This window comes from Haliotis rufescens, unplaced genomic scaffold (assembly GCF_023055435.1).
Source record: "Haliotis rufescens isolate VD_foot unplaced genomic scaffold, xgHalRufe1.0.p SCAF_18, whole genome shotgun sequence".
In the NCBI taxonomy this organism is placed as follows: Eukaryota; Metazoa; Mollusca; class Gastropoda; order Lepetellida; family Haliotidae; genus Haliotis; species Haliotis rufescens.
Window position 1 is genome coordinate 2,786,627 of NW_025963868.1, and position 16,275 is coordinate 2,802,901.

A 16,275-nucleotide genomic window follows, 5' to 3' on the forward strand; every position below is an offset into this window, starting at 1 on the left:
CATATTAAAAAACACGAGTGATGAATTCTATGTATCATTTTCACATTTTTGCTTCCAAATTAAGGAATAACTGCATTAAACATTAACATCAGCAACTTGTCGAAATCTTACGTAGAGATCGTGCGTAGTGATACATGTTTTCCATAGCCATGTAAACAAAAATAAACAATTCGCTGAGAAAAAAAGTTCCTCGGATTATTTTAAACAAAATACTTGAACAGACTTTTGCAGAATAATTGAAACTTTAGTAACGGTAACAACAACGATTCTGTGTAATCTGATTATATCTCTGGTGTAACTTCACTTATAATATATAGTTTCAAATCAAACCGCTCGCTCTTCCGGTTATCTAATTTGCATATCTAATTTGCATACTTATGTCATTGGGGTATGACATACATGTTTTTATGTCATAAGCTTATGTCATGGATAAATGCTTAAGTTAAATGATAAAAAATGATATCATACGTAAATTTAGACAAAATGTATGAACGATGGGTTCATTCTTTTTTCAATATTGTGATCCCAGGATATAATATTAAACTGTTTACTTTATTTCTCCAGGAATTGTAAAAAGTATAAACTAAAACCCATGCCAGGTACCCCGTTGGTTCAACCTTATACGATTATCCTGATAATTCTATACGAAGAGAGCTTTCTTCACATCTTTAATTGTGTAAATCTGAGATGAGATGAAGAGAAATAATAACGTAGTAATGAACTAATATGTGTCCAATATTGAATATAATTTTGGTTGTTTTGAAATATTCTTTTGTGTATTTCATTACGTAAATTGATGCCAAACAGGTGCGTGTCATGTCCGATTAAGATACACCATAAACTATCTAATTGTTTACATATTCATGACATTATTTACTTGGTGAATGCAGTCATTTTATGTTGTGTCGAAAAAGCGTCAAATTCCGTTTTACACATCGAGATTATCCACACCATGAACGAAATTTAGGGGAGATATATATTTATCAAAATACCAGTGTCGTCTTTCTCCAGGGTTATCAAAGACATAAAGCCAGCCATGACGTCAAATAGAATGGTGTTACTTTTTTTTTGGTATTTCATTACATTTGATGATAAAGCTAGTGCTCCATTAATAATGGTGCAACATTAGTCAAATTACACTTACACATTCATATAGGTTAGATAGGGCCATCCATTTCTCTATTACCTCTTTTTTATGAAGTACCATATACTTCATCATTTCTTATGGTTGTTGGTTTTTTTATAACTAAACGTACACAGTTTCTTTATCGATATTTGTTTTGGAATAGATTTGTTCCTCGTGAACAAAACACCACGAAAATATATTATCCTTACCCACAGCTAATTCTCACCAATAGTGACCTGAGTTACATTAAACTAGTGCTAAGCATAGCGGAGTTATGCCCCCTTTTCGCTGTACGTGTGTAACCTCTCTGTCGTCTTTTGACGTCATAGAGAAAAATCAAGTTTTCGTCATTTACGGCAAGCTATTTTTGGCATTGAATGCATGTCGTTATACATACGCATATAACTCCATTTGATATATAGTTATGTCGTTCAGATATTAGGCAGTATTTATTTCGCTCACAGATTCCGTAAAGCTTCTAAATAAAAAAACATCTTTGTACAATACTACTTTTATCGGTGTGCGATGAAAAGCGGAGAAATTTATTGTTTTTTAACACAGAATAAATTCTCGGACAACACTTTGAAGTGTATTTTTTTAAACCGTTTTAATATTTGCAGTTAACTTTACACCATCAAATAGGAAATTTAATATTCTCCACCACTGCGTAATTTTATAGCCAGAGGTAGATCCAGTGCCGCGTGAGCGCAATTCTTCACTTTTCCGATTTTAGGAAAATGTGCGTCAGAAAAAAACCTCGGCATCCATGCAGAGGGTTAAACCGTGTTGACCTTATATGTAGTTAGTCCTTCCTGCGGTCGTTAGGGTTCTCCGAGTTCACAGGCAAAGAAAATGACACCTGTCAAATAACAATAAGTATGCATCCAGAGGTTTAAAAAAGAACTATGTTTTAACTTATACAGCTCCATACTTTGTTTAAAGTTATTGACGGTGTTTCATTAATAGCATAGCATAGCATAGCATAGCATAGCATAGCATAGCATAGCATATATTTGGACAACACGAGAAACGTTGGAGTTGGCCTGCATAGTTCCACTCACTATATATATGTATATATACAGTAAACTACGTTTATAACGAACACGCTTATAACGAACTGACGGATACAACGAACTGGTCTTTTGGGTCCCGGCCATTTGCTGTATACATGTATATGCTGAATATATATACTTATAACAAAGTACGGTTATAACGAACTAAAATAAGTGGTCCCTTTGAGTTCGTTATAACCGCGTAGTTTACTGTATATACGTTTATACCAGAGACTTGAATTTTATCATGGTAGTATAGAGAGTAGTATCGTCAATGTAGCGCTACCGGCATATTTGACCGGGCTTAATTAAACAATTGAAAAAACACACAGTAGAACAAGAACGACTGGAGTGAAACAGGGACAATTCATCTCTCGTCAGAAAAATCGTAAACACCATTACTGACGGTAGCTTTATTCCAATGACTATATATAGTGTTATTTGGCTTGAAATATATAGGATCACGAATACCTAATCGATAACTGGACCGCCTCCGTGGTCTTGTGGAAGAGCGTCCGCCCGGAGAGCGGAAGGTCCGGGGTTCGATCCCCGAACGCGTCATACCAAAAGACGTAAAAAGATGGTACTTAAAAAAATTGTTGTTACCCTGTCTGGCGCTCGGCATTAAGAAGCTAAACCAAGGACTGGTCGGCTCGGAGTCAGTATACTGTGTCTGAGTGGGGTATTCGTGTTAAAATGCGGCATTGTATCTCAGTGAGCTAGCACTATAAATCGGTCCGGACTAGTACAAGCAGCCACATAAACACACACACGTACATGCACGTCGCTATATAAGTGCAATAATCTTGGACGCGACGTAACCCCCATTTCATCTCACCTAATCGATAACTGTCTGTGCATAATGGCAAATCCCAAACAATAAAGCTCACACAGTACATCTATCGATAAATACCTTTGTTGGCACGCACTTCACTTTTTGATATGTTCTAAACATTAAACTAAGTAAAGCTGTTCTTTTAAACTTTTCGACTAGAAATGCCCAATAAATGTCGGCTAGTAAAAGAAGAGAATCATTATGAAACATATACTTGGTACAACGCGAGGATAGACTGGTACCCTGTCCAACAAGCGACTGCGAGGATTTCGCAGCTGCCAAGGGAAGTAACACTTTGCGTCTCATTTCGATTTACGACAGGAGCCACGGAAGTTCAGGGGTCGTAGCCATGGGAACGTTTAAAACACGCTGCATTGTGGGATATGTTGTATACGCCATGTTGGCTGTCACCAAGCCTTGAAAGAAAGATTGTTTACCATTACATCGGAGATCAGTATTTTATTACGTAAGTACGACAATATTCTGCTATATCGGCGATGAGCAATGATCTGAATTACCTTACCTCTTACTTACACATGCATGTAATTGCTTGTACAAGACATAATAGTGAAGGAGACGACGTGTCTTCACTTTGCCGGTAGAATATTTTAATGTCTGTCGTGGATGTAAATATTGGCAAATCGAGCACATGTGAAATTTAACAGTTACACTTGATTGACTGTGTTATGACTACTGTGTACAATGTTGAATGTGCGAGTTATTTGCAAATTGGAAGAAACTTCCGCCTGTATCCACCTCCAGAAGTTATATCTCCTATGCACAAGCCGCTCAATCCTTTTTATTATACAGAATACATTTTGGAGGGGAGATATGGTCTTGCCATGGAATGTAATTGGGGTCTTTTTACTTTGGGCAACTACGTCAACTAGGTTAAAGAGGACTAGCCTCTGTGTTTTTTATCAGTCATATCTTCAAACATATTTTACCACAAAACTGTGAGTAATGTTTTCATGACAAAATGTAAAATCGGCAAGCTCCGACGTTCATACAGTTTGGCCCTCACTCTATGTATGAAGGTTCATACTCCAGTGAACTCACACAAAGTGAAAGTCAATTCTTACTTGTCACGTTTTGAAAAGTTGGCTAAAATGGTTATAAATGGGAACTACTATACATATATTATTTTTTCAGTTCATTAATTTTCATTATTATGTAAAAGAATGCACACATCCAAATATCACCAGTGTTAGGGTAGGTTACCCGGAACTCCATCCTGGGCCCTTGGATCTCCTTTACAGTCAATCACCCCTTACGATCATTAGGGTTAGGTACCCATTTAGTGGCTATTATAGATTCTATAGCAGCTCCTAATATTCTTCTTCTTCAACCCACCCGTGAAGATTCCGGAGTAGAATAGGTCTTCAGCAACCCATGCTTGCCATAAAAGGTGACTATGCTTGTCGTAAAATGCGACTAACGGGATTGGGTGGTCAGGCTCACTGACTTGGTTGATGCATGTCATCGATCCCAATTGCGTGGATCGATGCTCATGATATTAATCACTGGATTGTCTGGTCCAGACTCGATTATTTACAGACCGCCATCATATAGCTGGACTATTGTTGAGTGCCTCGTAAAACAACAAACCAACCAAATCAACCTAATATTCTTCACACAGAAACGTCGAGTAAAAAGGATAAAATTGTTTTGTTTCAAATATTTTGGCTACTGAAAACTGTCCTGGAACATTCACAAAAGCCCCTTGCACCGGCTACATTTTTCCAGGACTGATTCAAAAGCAAACTCACTGTTGTGTCGTCACTAGCCATGCTCATGCCTCCCTCATTCCTAACTACTATCCACATCATCCTAACAGTGTTCCCTACAACACTTTTCTGTCACAAATCCACCTGACAGATTATTTAATACCATGTCATTCATGCATACTGGAGAGTTCGATGTCTGACGCCTGACGCCTGGATCTGTTTTCAGTTCACGCCGGGGCGGTCTGGTAGCCTAGTGGTTAAAGCGTTCGCTCGTCACGCCGAAGACTCGGGATCGATTCCCGACATGGGTACAATGTGTGAAGCCCATTTCTGGTGTCCCCCGCCGTGATATTGCTGGAATATTGCTAAAAGCGGCGTAAAACCATACTCACTCACTCAGTTCACGCCATATCGGCTCATTCCTCACCAGATTACGGAATGGGACAAGTGTGCCAATTGGCATCGGGATCATTCATAAGTGTCCATAGACTAAAGTCACGAGATTCCATGCCTACCCGTAACCTTCATAAGTGTCCATCACGTCACCTATTCGACCCCTTTTGTTCAGTCCCATAATGTCGTAGGCATGACTAGGTAAATTTGCACTTAGTTTCACAGTGTGGACGTAGCTCAGTCGGTTAGCTGTCAGGCTAACAATCTGAAGGTCGCGAGTTCGTGTCCGACAGAGTCTCACAAAAACTGGTTGCTGTATTCTAAAGGTGCTCCAAAGTCCAGTTTCCATCCTTGCAGAACTTGTCTGAAATTTCGTAGTTATGTTTTCCCAATCTCTCTCACTCACTCACACCCCAGTTCATTATTGCTACACTGGAGCTCCATGTTGTGACTACTCAGCTACAACTCACCAGTAAACCTTAAGTCGTAACAGACTCAAAGCAGGCCAGATTCCCCCGGACAATGCAGCTAGTGGACCATGCTGACCATGTTGTAGAGGCCTACAGTAGAGCTCACAGTGTCAGGTTAGGTGGACACATTCGGCTTGTCATGTTTGTCAGGAACTGCTTTGTGTTTGCTCCCCGTCAGAACACACTTACATAGCACTGTGGAGTGTAGCATTGTCTTTCCAGTTTGTTGTTGGAGATGTTGATCCATGCATAGCTGCAGTAAATTAAGTTGAAGTGTCACTGTGAGGTAATTGTCTGCTAACTGTGTGTAGCATTTGAATGTTTGTTACCTTGTAGTACACCAACTACTGTTTTAGGCAGTGCCAAAAAATTGTGAATCTATATTGTCATTAATGTGTTTTAAACATTGTGAAAATTATATTTTTAAGCAGGGATTTATCTAAGTACCCTGGCAGGGAAATTGGTGAAAAGACATTTTTTTTATAGTTCTTATTTTCTTAATTGTTTTAGGCAGTGACAAAAAATTGTGAATCTATACTGAACCGCAAAAGAAACATCACCATGGATAGATATATGATAAACCTTGTTTGTCCAAACACTGTAAACATACTTTGAGACATATTAAAAAGATGAAACTTGGCAAAACTGATCATCAAGTTTGAATTTAAAGTGTCAAATGTTCTTAAAGTGAAACACAACACTAGTCTCGGAGAAAATGGCATCACAAGTCAGTATCTCGTGTGTCCACCATGTGCATTGATGACCGCCGTGCAACGTCGATACATGGAATGGATGAGGCGGTTGATGAAGGCCATAGGCACTTGAGCCCACACTGAGAAATGCCTGACACAGTTCAGCTGCAGTTGTTGCCCTTGGTCGGACGTCATTCAGGTGCTCAATGAGATTTAAATCGGGGCTGAGGGTACCGTTGCTTGAGCATGTATATGGTCCTTACATGGACTTGCAATGCATTGGCTGCTTGCCGGGCGGTTTGTCCAGCTTGCAATCGTTCAAGGGCTTGGTGTCGCTGATTTCTTGTCAATCTTGGCATATGGTAGCAATTCAATAATGAATGAATGTTATCCGATCTGGGTGAATTTTTATAGGGCAAGAAATGGGGGAATGCATGTGCATTTCAATTTGCACGGAATTCACTTGCATTGGGTTCCCATTGCCGTTGCCGTGATGCGTTTTGTGATCGGTTTTATTGTCATCTGCTTTGGGGTTTTTTATCATCAAATTTCATTTTCATTAAATTTTAAAAACTTTGACAAAGTTACCCAGATATTTAAATGACAACTTTTCATGCAATGTTACTTGGGGTGATGTTTGTTTTGTGGTTCAGTATATATTGTCATTGATGTATTTTAAACATTGTGAAAATTATATTTTTAAGCAGGGATTTATCTAAGTACCCTGACAGGCAAATTGGTGAAAAATCAATTTTCTATAGTTCTTATTTTCTTAATTTCAGAATTATTTTAAAGTTGTATTGAATCATTGCTTTCACTGCCAGAACTACAGATAAGCTGCGTATTTGCGTAAAATACCCCCCAAAGCTATTCAAAACCCAATTTCTTTGCATTACATTTAAAACTCAATTGTAAAAACCCAATTAGAATAGAAACCTTCGAGCAAAATGTTATCTGGAGCCCTGACTATAATGTAAAATGAAACATTAAAAATTCTTATTTACTGGTCCTGTTTTCAGTAGAATACGAGTCACCTGGCTAAGCCATCTCATTTATTTTAACTATAATGTACCATGTTAACACAATTTTGGAAATGTTTATCTACCATCTGGGATTTTTTTGCAGCAAACTTGTGGTCGAATATCTGCCTCTGGGCAGGTCTAGATAAGTCTCTGATATGTGATTAGTTTTAATGACCATCATAGGTAGACTGAGTGATGACTTGGTGTCCTTATTGTTTAAGTACAGTGTAGTACTACATGGGCAGTAGGTAGCCGTGTGGTTAAAGCGTTTTCCTGTCATACGAAAGGCCCTGGTTCAGTTCCCCACCTTAGGCCCATGTCTGGTGATATGTTTGGACTATTGTTAAAAGCAGCTTAGAGCTCACTCACTCACTCACTCACTCACTCACTCACTCACTCACTCACTCACTCACGATGTTACTTGTATTACAGTAATTAGTAGTGTTACTGTAGTTGTTTTGTTTGTTGTTGATGTACTATAATGTACCTGTCTTTGTAAACTTGACAGTTGTCATACCGAGTGCAGACCACTAGATAATACAGTTGTGTATACTACTTGAGCTATAGAAGTTTGTTTGTTTGATGTTTAACGCCACACTCAGCAATGTTCCAGCTATATGACGGCAGTCTGTAAATAATCGAGTCTGGAACAGACAATCCAGTGATTGACATATTAAGCATCAATCCACGCAATTGGGATGCGATGACATGCATCAATCAAGTCTAAGAGCCTGACCACCTGTTCCCGTTAGTCACCTCTTACGACAAGCATAGTTGCCTTTTACAGCAAGCATGGGTTGCTGAAGACCTATTTAACCCCCTTCACGGGTCTACTGTAGTTGTGTTAACGAAAATGTGATTTCAGTGACCAATCATTAACAAGTAATAAAAAGATCATAACGGAATGAGTGAGGGAACATTTAACTTAGCAATATAGGTATGCAATCTCGTTAAAATCCTTTATGGGCATAAGATACCTGAGCCAATCCGATGTCAGCTTTCCATAACAATTTGGTTTCATTTCAAAAGCTTGGTTCAGGAGTTTTAAATTTAACAAAGGAAAACCTACACAGAGGACAAGTATTCCATAAACTCCCATATAGGAGTCAATGTCAGGGCACTTAAAAAAATGACAGGGTGCATGAACATCCACTATTTTGTGTAGCTTTAATTATTTGCATTTGGAACTTGTTGTCTTTAGTTTGTTTTTGAGATACCGATAATGTAGATGCCCCATGCGCTATCTGGCAGATAAGAATGTTCTGCCATACATGATCTCCTATGGATGTGTCATCAGATCCTTCTACAAAGAGGTATATTGTGTCAGAATTAAAAATCTGATTTAGATGAGATTGATAGCAATGTTAACGATTATTCCAGCCTGTGCCAAAGTCTGCCAGCACGTAATTGTCTGTAAGAATCAGTTTTAATAGATTTAAGTGTGTTATATGGACAAGTATTTGTTGAGTAAACTAGACCTAACAGAATGTTACTTAACTCGGGCTGAGGAATAGAGGATTAGATCCCAGATTGTTATTCAATCAAAAGATGTAGGATAAAACCTCATGGTAAATATCACAACTTAAAACAAACTTGACAGATCAAATAGCTAGTCATTTGTCATATGAATGAACTATATGGTAAGGGATTAATGAAAGAATCTCATCATGATCAGTGAAATTGAAATCTATGAGTATTTACCAACTGCTCAAATACAAATACCGTATTCGACGTAATAAGCGCCCCGCTCTAATGAGCACCCACGGCGATATTTGCTAATATATTGGCTCGTGAACAATCCCAATTAGCACCCTTCGTGTGTTATATGCACCCTTAAATACGGGAAATTAAATTCTGGAAAAATATATCTGGCGTGTCTTATACGTACAGACTTTTCTTTTGTATCATTTCAGGCTGTCAGCCTAAACCACAAATTTACGATCTTTCAACTCTTTCACCAAAATTATATTCTAATAAGAGCCCCCTCTTTCTAATTTTGAGAGCGCCCTGGGCGCTTATTACGTCGAATACGGTTTTAGGAATACCAATACAACTTGATTGATAATACCCTTAACATGTTTTAAAAGACTGCAGGACCTGCTCCTTATGAGGTTGCATAGCCATATAGCAGGGCTCTGAAAATTCTGTTTTTTCCTGCACTCTGAGATTAAATCTTGGCTTCCATTTGCCTCATTTTGTGATGATTAATAAGCAAATAAAGAAGTTGTTGTACACAACATTACAAAAAGGCGTCTGGTTGTCATTTAACCGTGATGATCCACTTAAAAAAAATTAAACATGCACAGAGGAGGGGTTTCAGCAAGCCCTTTGTAATTTTAACTGGCCATGGGCCAACGGGCTAGCAGTGTTTACTTGTGTACAACTGTGTTTGCTCCTAAGCACCCTGTCCAGGGGTAGGCAGGTCACACAACATACAGGTGTTTGTACATCTGCTTAGTCTTAGCCCAGCAGTATTATCTGGCAGAGACCACTGATGCCTGCTGTGAAGGAGTATTTAGCGCATGATTTGATATAGAATTACACAGCCCTGCTGGACTGGGGGCAGGTTGGTGGTACTGATGGTTCTACTGATAGTTCCCTTCATAGTAAGTGGGTTTCATCATCGCATAAACAAATAATGTTGAAATGGTCACCTGAAGAAAAAAGGTGGTGTAATTGATTGTGAAATAAGAGACTTGTATTGTTTTTGCGCATTTGCATATCAGAATGGCCAGTGAATTCCTTGTGCTGTTTTAATGGACTTAGATTGTGTGTGTGCATGTACAGTGTTGGAATAAGCCCAGGGAGTAGAGGGGTTCTTGCTGTTACCCTCATGTTAACAGGTGCAGTCTAGGGTTGACAATAAGTACTACCCGACACCCACGCTATGTCAAACCTGTCAGTCATGTTCTTCTCCAGTGGCAAGTGGATTGAGGGAGACCAAATCATGTATTTCCTTTAATAATGGTTATCCCAAACTGTTTTTATTGTAGTTGACAAATAAAATATGTGTGAAGACAAGTGAGTTTTCAAGTGCCACTTGTCCTTTATATGTATACTCCTGTTGATTGACGTGTCCTTCTATTTGAATATACGCTTGACATATGATGAGAATCAGTTTTGTGCATCATGGAAAGATCTAAGATATCATTCGGAAAAGTGGTGTAGTATATTGGGGTTTGTCAAGCCCTGCTTAAGTTTCCAATCCTACCAAAGACAGCAGAAAACTTTACCATGTTCAAGGAGGAGAGAATCACCACCATCCCCGGCCCTCGCTACCCCTACCTCTATCTATTCCCATCCTACCCCTACCCCTACCCCTACCCCTATCTATTCCCACCCTACCCCTACCTCTATCTATTCCCACCCTACCCCTACCTCTACCCCTATCTATTCCCACCCTACCCCTACCCCCCACCCCTATCCCTACCCCACAGCCCAACCCCTACCCCCCACCTCTTCCCCTACACCTATCCTTGCCCCTACCTCTACCACTACCCCTATCTATTCCCACCCAAACCAATGTGTGAAGGATTTGTAGCATGGACAAGCCACATTATTATCAATCTACCTTCAAGTAATCAGGGATGTGAAATCTCCGCGGAAACGCGGAAAATCGCGTTTTTTAAAACAGTAGTCCTCGGGAAAAATCATCTTCCGCGTAAAAATATTATCAAAGATTTTAAAAAAAACACTCCGAAAAATATGATCGAAAACCGGACAATCGTCGCGGATTGTCCTGTTTTCGATCAGAGCTTTCAGCAGTATAGGTTTTCGGACATCATACGTTTTCTATCACGAATACTTGCACTACAACGTGGGGTGTGGCGTCACACAGAAATTGTAAATACTCAGAGTCAGATGATGGCTTGTTTTTAAGATAAAGTTGTCTTTTAGCCTGTAAGTGAATGAGATGTTTTACAGTTGTTCATGTGATTAGCGAGAAAACTATGAATGTTTCTTCAGCGTCCAAAAACCCATAACATGGGGATATATGTTGTATTAATGTCTTATGTTTGCAATGGAGTTTTGTTTTTTTCAACAAAAGGTAAGTACAAGGTAAGTTTTTTTCAATATGCTCCAACATGGGGAAAGGGTCAGACATTGCACGCTTGTGACAGTTGTCCTTGTGTCTGGGGGATGGGGGTTGAAGTTTATGGCAGTATTGCTCCCAGACCTGGCGGGTAGCCAGGTGTGTGGCAGCTATGCCCGATTTTTTAAAAGTACTGATTTAACTTCGAAATTTTACTGCATCTGCCATCTTATTTATTTGACTTATTGACTTTTGCCATTGACTTTTTACATTTCTTGGTGTGAATGTTGTCCAAACTGCATGAAATTGCTTAAAATGCAATCAAATGTTTAAAAAAATTCGGGGGGGGGGAGCATGCCCCCAGACCCCCCTAGACTTTTCCTCTTTTTTCGGGAAAACCTGCTCACATCCCTGAGTAATGATACAACCTTTGGTTGAGAGTATTGTTACGAGACGTCGCTAAGGAATCAACAGTTTTGATGAAGTAGTAGGATATCATTCAATTTCTTGTAGATTGTTGTTAGGGAACACTGTTCAGGATTTCATATATGCTCCTGTAGATTGTATACATTAACAGACAATATCAGCTTACTATCTGCATTTATGCTAGTCCTTATAATGATAAATACAGCAAAACCCTTAAAATGGCAAATTTTTACTAATCCTTATGATACCTTAACTATTGGGCAGTTTGGCAAGGACTGCAGGACTAGTGTCCGTTTCTTACACTGCACTGTCTTCATAATGAGCTTACAGTATGTCCTGGCATTCTTTGTAATACAGGGGGACACGTCTAAGGCGCCGCGACTAGATGTGCAGAGTTGCATCCCTTGGGCACGCCAGAAGCCTATGATTGTGGGTTCAAATCCCGGTTCTCCCCGATTATGTTTCTAGGTTTGTCAGCACCGTACCCGTGCTCGTGGGTTTCACCGAAGTGGTAAACGTCTGAGACCTGCATCACTTCGGGTTTTCCTCCCACATTAAGCTGGCACGCTGTGATATAATTGGAATACTGTTAAAAGTGGCGTTAAACCCCACTCACTCACTCACTCACTCACTCACTCACTCACTCACTAATACATGCACTTGCATGTGTGAGAGCAGGACTAACTATGTATGAGTCAGGTATTCCATGTTCTGAACACAGTGTTTTCTTTAGCCACTGATATGCTCCATGAACTGTTGTACAATCCTTCAACCTCAGATACACCAGTTGAGAGACTGATTCTAGTTTGAGTAACGCTTGTCAGATTTGGGGGTGATAATGTTATTTAGAATTTGATATCCAGAAATGATTAGTGTTTGCTGCGGTTTCCAATGTTAAAGGACATTTTGGAATACAATTAAGGTCCTAGAAAATATGCCAATCTGAAACCCGGAAATTATTGTTAAATAATGTACCATTTTATTGATCCTTGTATGGTTTAATTAATGTATACAATCTGTATCTGCTAGCACCTTCATGTGTAAGAGATTCTCTTTCGGGTTATCAAGTAACATTGTCGAATCTGTTTATTTCACAACGTTGTATTTTTCATTCAGGATATTTGTCAGCGTTAGAAATTGGCACTAGTCCTGTAGTCTTTACCAAACTGCCCAATAGTTAAGGTATCATAAGGACTAGTAGAAATTGGCCCATTTTAAGGGTTTTGCTATATGTTATCATTATAAGGACTAGTGGACTAAACATGTTAGTTTCTAACCCTGTTTGTATTAGTGTCATGTGAGGGATTTTTATTAAAATAGGATTAAATCAGTTATTTCTTTTGGTAGCAATTACTGAATGGGAAAGAAACCTTCCTCATTTAATCTATTGACTAATATTATCCTAGTCCATCCAATATTTACATGTGCATGATCTGCCAACACATCAGTGTTGGTTTCCGTGTGGTGAAGAAAGAGATCAATGCACACTACAAATACCAATTAGTTTTTGCTGGTTAATGACAAAGTACTGAGTGACAGTCCGTGGGTCGTCTATGACAACAACTAGCTACACTAGCGTCGTCAGGCGGACATAGGACACAGTCAGCCCTTGCGTGAGCCTCACACACACACACACAGTCGCTATGCTGCAGCAGGCACCTCCTTGTTTCAATGGCTGGCCGGCACCCTGGCTAAGTCAGGTGGAGATGATTTAGATAGCCCCAACTCAGTAAGGACCTGTCCGTGTATGGAAACACTACTGTGATACCTGTTTATTGTCATGGAACACTGCTAGCCTGGAGACAACATGACACCCAGGTAGGTCGTGGCACAGGTATTCAGGTTATCACCTCTCAACTACATGGAATTTCAACATTTTATTGCTTTAATGATTTGTACTTTCTAGGTGTGATTTATTAGCATTGCCTACATCATGAAGGCAGACGTGTTTTCATTTTAACATGTGGAATATTTTATTTGTGGCAGATATCATCTGAACTATCGAAGTGGCTATGAAAATTTGTTAAATCAAGTCTGAAACATAATCCACTAGTCTGAAATCTGTGTCTACTCTAACTTCTTTTGGTCTAGTCGGCTCACCAAACATAGACCAAATGTCAGTGAAACAATCTACAGAAAGGATGCCAAGAGACAAGCTTGTAATGACAAACTCAAAAAGATTTTGGCACAGCTGCCAGTCCGAGATGAAAATATCAAATATTTATTATTTTCTGTTCTAGAATTTTGCAAAGCACTTTCATGAAGAACACAATATTTTTATGATGGTAAATTAATTTTTTTTGGATCCAAATTGACAGAGTTATTGCCCTTGCTTTTTTAAAGTCATGTCATCGCAGGTAGTCAATAGAAAAACTATTTGAGATTCTTCACAAACTTTAGACAGGTCTTGAAATGTATAGAACAATCTCTACGACATAAAAACAGACCTAACAGAACAGTCTTCACCATGTTCACCACATGAAAACAGGTCTAACAGTAGAACAATCTCTACCACATAAAAACAGGCCTAACAGAAGAACAATCTCTACTACATAAAAACAGATCTAACAGAACAATAGTTACTCTTTCATTTCGGATAAATTAAAATAATTGGAAGATGTTTGTCAGCAACAGACCTTTGACTTTATAACATCCATGTTGTTGATCATATAAAACAGATATTGCAATGAAGCCCTGCTATGGTCTTGTTGGTTGCATTTCATATTTATGCCAACCCATGAAGATTCCAGGGTAGAATAAGTCTTCAGCAACCCATGCTTGCCGTAAAGGCGACTATACTTGTTGTAAAAGGCGACTAACGGGATCAGGTGGTCAGGCTCGCTGACTTGGTTGACATGTCATCGATCCCAATTGCGTGGATCGATGCTCATGATATTAATCGCTGGATTGTCTGGTCCAGACTCGATTATTTACAGACCGCCATCATATAGCTGGAATATTGCCGAGTGCGGCCTTAATCAACAAACCAAACCCCAAAGAAATCATATTTATGCCATTATGTACACCTTCCATCATGCTGCTGAAGCTTGGACTGGAGTATTTCATGCTTGTTATTTGGCTCTGACCTCAAGTACTAAGACGCTGCCTTTTAATGTTTTAACAATAATGATACTGGTAACTCTTTAAGTTTTTAATGTTATCTTGACATATGTTAAGCAGTGTAACGATCATATTATTAAATGTGTCAGTGTGATTATAAATGATGTGTTACCATACTCCTTCACCACGTTTGTTGAAGATATCACTAATGCTGCTTTAAAGCTCAGGAAAGATTAATTCCTCTTTTACTTATGTTTAACAGGAGTACAGTAATAACAATATTAATTCCATTTATTAATGGTTTAATCATTGCCAGTTTAGTATCATGACAGTATTTACATATGTTTGTTTCAGTACAACTGTAAGGCCACATAAGTCCAGGAATACTGTAAGGCCACAGACCCAGGGTACATAATTCCAGGAATACTAAGGCCACAGACCCAGGGTACATAATGTCAGGAATACTGTAAGGCCACAGACCCAGGGTACATACTGTCAGGAATACTGTAAGGCCACAGACCCAGGCTACATAATGTCAGGAATACTAAGGCCACAGACCCAGGGTACATAATGTCAGGAATACTGTAAGGCCACAGACCCAGGCTACATAATGTCAGGAATACTAAGGCCACAGACCCAGGGTACATAATGTCAGGAATACTGTAAGGCCACAGACCCAGGCTACATACTGTCAGGAATACTGTAAGGTCACAGACCCAGGGTACATAATGTCAGGAATACTGTAAGGCCACTCAGACCCAGGGTACATACTGTCAGGAATACTAAGGTCACAGACCCAGGGTACATAATGTCAGGAATACTGTAAGGTCACAGACCCAGGCTACATGCTATCTGGAATACTAAGGCCACAGACCCAGGCTACATACTGTCAGGAATACTGTAAGGCCACAGACCCAGGCTACATAATGTCAGGAATACTAAGGCCACAGACCCAGGGTACATAATGTCAGGAATACTGTAAGGCCACAGACCCAGGGTACATACTGTCAGGAATACAAAGGTCACAGACCCAGGGTACATAATGTCAGGAATACTAAGGTCACAGACCCAGGGTACATAATGTCAGGAATACTAAGGCCACAGACCCAGGGTACATAATGTCAGGAATACTGTAAGGCCACAGACCCAGGCTACATAATGTCAGGAATACTAAGGCCACAGACCCAGGGTACATAATGTCAGGAATACTGTAAGGCCACAGACCCAGGCTACATACTGTCAGGAATACTGTAAGGTCACAGACCCAGGGTACATAATGTCAGGAATACTGTAAGGCCACTCAGACCCAGGGTACATAATGTCAGGAATACTAAGGTCACAGACCCAGGGTACATAATGTCAGGAATACTGTAAGGTCACAGACCCAGGCTACATGCTATCTGGAATACTAAGGCCACAGACCCAGGCTACATACTGTC

The 16,275-nt window shown here is 39.5% G+C and overlaps 1 protein-coding gene across 3 annotated transcripts in view; it reads left to right on the forward strand.

The window, feature by feature from the left end:
• Nucleotides 1-3,384: 3,384 nt before the first annotated feature.
• Nucleotides 3,385-16,275, forward strand: part of LOC124116873 — a 33,592-nt gene continuing 20,701 nt past the window's right edge. For 2 of the 3 annotated variants that reach the window (XM_048398126.1, XM_048398128.1), the window contains exon 1: nucleotides 13,422-13,594. The gene's annotated coding sequence lies outside the window, so the exon portion shown is untranslated. Of the gene's footprint in view, nucleotides 3,480-13,421; nucleotides 13,595-16,275 lie in introns of those variants that run through there. The other variant, XM_048398127.1, reaches the window with a different exon arrangement.